Source organism: Opisthocomus hoazin, chromosome 25, assembly GCF_030867145.1.
Source record: "Opisthocomus hoazin isolate bOpiHoa1 chromosome 25, bOpiHoa1.hap1, whole genome shotgun sequence".
Taxonomy (NCBI): domain Eukaryota; kingdom Metazoa; phylum Chordata; class Aves; order Opisthocomiformes; family Opisthocomidae; genus Opisthocomus; species Opisthocomus hoazin.
The window spans coordinates 10,992,153-10,995,011 of NC_134438.1; positions in this window are offsets into that span (position 1 = coordinate 10,992,153).

Below are 2,859 nucleotides of genomic sequence, written 5' to 3' on the forward strand. Positions count from 1 at the left end.
CATCCAGTGTAACTTTGTTAGTTTGCAGATGAAGTAATTAATTTTTCTTCTATGATATTTAATTTTCATAGAGGAAAAAAAAAAGTGAACTTCGCCATCTGGAGGTGTTCCTGGGCAGCTGGCCCCAGGTGTCCCTGCGTGAATGGGGTGTTGGACAGGGTGATGTCCAGAGGTCCCTTCCAGCCTCACGCGTTCTCAGATTCTGTGATTCTCGTTTCAGTTTTCCAGCAGGAAACACGCTGTACCCTTTGCTGGAAATGTCTGGGTGCTGCTCCAGTGGTGTGGTTGACTCTGGGCCAGGAGACTCGCAGACCGCTGTGCGCCCAGCGCTGGCCTTCTGCAGTTCGGATCCTTTGAAGTGCCAAACAGACTGTCGGCACAAACGAGTTGGTGAGAGCGTGCCCCTGCACACCTGCTGCAGGAGGGAGAGGTGCGTGCCTCCCGCCCTACCAGCTACCATCCCTCCTAAAAGCCGGAGTAAGTTTTTTATTCCTGCAGATAATTTGCTCTGTTTCTACCACTGTATTCTTGTGCTGGTTAATGTCCTGATCATTAATCGCGTTTGCTCTCCTGTGCTCTGTTTCATGTGCTTCACTGTTTTACCCGTTCACAGCTCTCAGTGCTGTGCAGCTTTTCCCAAGTTAACCCGAGCTCCTGTAGCTGCCTCGTCCTCTTCTTGCTGACAAGTGGAGTCTGAACCCAAGGAAAGCGTTCACGAGAGGTGGGTGTGCGTGCACAGCCTGATGTGCTAGAGTTGGTCACTGGGCTCGGTGTGCTGCTGTTGAAGCACAGCCCGTGACAGCTCCAGCGCAGGGCTTTCCCCTCCCGGCCCGGCAGCTGGGGGTGGCCCAGGGGACGAGTCTGACTGCGAGCATCCCCAGACGCAGCCTGGCAGCGCCAGCCAGCCCGCGCAGAGGCTCCCACCTTGCCAGCAGCTGTAGGCTGAGGCTCTTCCCAGGCTCTGCGGCAGAGGCTGGGGTGGCCGCTGGCAGCCTCGCCTGGGGACCCTGCCCGGGTTTCTGTGGTCGCGTGCGATGCATTTGTCAGTGCTGCCCGATTCCTCATGGCCTGTGTCTGCTCCCAGGCGCAGGGGAGCGTGGCCTGTGCATGGGACCTGTGCCGAGACAGCTACAAAAAGCAAAGCCAGGCTGTAAGCGAATGCCGTTCCTTCTGTTGTCTTCATAGCAAGAGTTAAAGGGCTGCCCTTTCTCTGCATGTCGGCTTGTGACTTTTGTATTCATGAGTTCACATGCCTGATAACCACGGATTCCTCCAGTGCCCGCACCCGGGCTGTACCTGGCTGGGCAGGGGACAGCAGCACTGCCTGCCACCTCCACCCAGCTCTGGAGGCTCTCCTCATGTTGATAGACTGCCCTGGGGTTTCCTAACGGGCTGGAGCTGAAGCAGTGTCCATGGTGTTCCCCAGATCCCAGCTTTTTGCATGCTCTTATGTATTTTCAAGCCACCGCAATTGCAGGGGGATGGCCTCAATGATCAGAGCCTGCCCCACAAGCCTTGATTTATGCTGGAGCCCGAGCGTTGTGAAACCCCACCCCATCCTGTGATCGTGTCAACAAGACGCTCAGGAAAAACCAGCTATTGCCTTCCCTGGTAAGCTCAGCTCTCCCTGGTTCGTTATGTGCATCTCAACCCTGGCACAGTGTCAGAGAACCAACAGCTACTGAAGATAAGATCGTGAATAGTTAATGTTTGCAGTTACCCAAGCATATTTAAAAATGAACACTAAAGCCTGGTGCTGATGTGATTAAAAAACTGGGTCGTCAAAGAGAGGGAAAAACAGAAAACAATTGCCTTTACCCTCGTGCTTTGCTAATGACTGAGTTTTTGTGGAAGATCCTATACCTTCCTTGCTTTAATCCTTCAGTGGTTTAAAATACTGGGCGCTTCATTAAACCACCTTCCCTCCCGCCTGGCTGCTTCTCCTCTCGTGCCCTCCCACAGGAGTTCGTGGCCCCTTGGGTGCGTCTCCAGGCTCGGGAGCGACGGCGCTGGTCGGTGCCGGGAGCGCCTGCCCCACGCGCGGCACCGCGCAGCAGCGGAGCCGATGGCACGCCGGTGGCCGGCAGGGCCGTGCCGCGTGTGTGTGGCACGGCGTGGGCAGAAGCAGGGCTGCATGTCCCGGGGACGTGGGCAGGGGGCTGTGGCTGCCGCAGCCCCGGGGGCACGCTCTCCTCCGCAGCAGACCCGTCCCCGGAAAGGTCGTCTCCTCTGATCTCCTCTCGTCTGCTTGTGGGGCGACGGCTTCCCCTGCTGCCAGATGGAGCCCGGCGTCTCCAGCCCTTCGGGGTACGTGCGTAACAAGGGAGTAAGGAAATAGATGGAAAGAGAGGACAGTCCTGTGGGTGGGAGCCCCAGCCGCAGCGGGGCTTTGGCAGGGCAGGCTCCGGTGCCAAGGCAGCCACAGCTCCCCGGGCCCTGGGCTGCTGTTCCCCAGATGTGGGAAGTTGGAAGAGATGTGGGATCCTTTTTCAGGACAAAACTAGGCATTTGTAGGCAGACGAGTAAAGGGAGTAAGTGAACTCTAAATACTAATTTTTGTGGCTTTTGCCCTGAAGTAGCTAACGGGGAAAACCAGCAGCAGGTAGCTGGGTTACCACAGCCTGGAACGCGGGTGGCTGCCAGCAGCCAGATGCTGGCGGCGTGGGAGCGCGGGGTCCTGGCGGCAGGGACGGGACAGGTGGCTGCGGGCCCTGGGTGAGCAAAGGCGCGGCGGCTCCCGTCGTTCACTGCCTGCGTGTTGGAGCTGAGATTTCCAGCGCCCTTGGGGATGGCAGGCGAGCTCGTGCCCTCGGGGTTATGGCTGCAGGGGGCACAGCCCCTCGGAGACCCAGTGTGCCG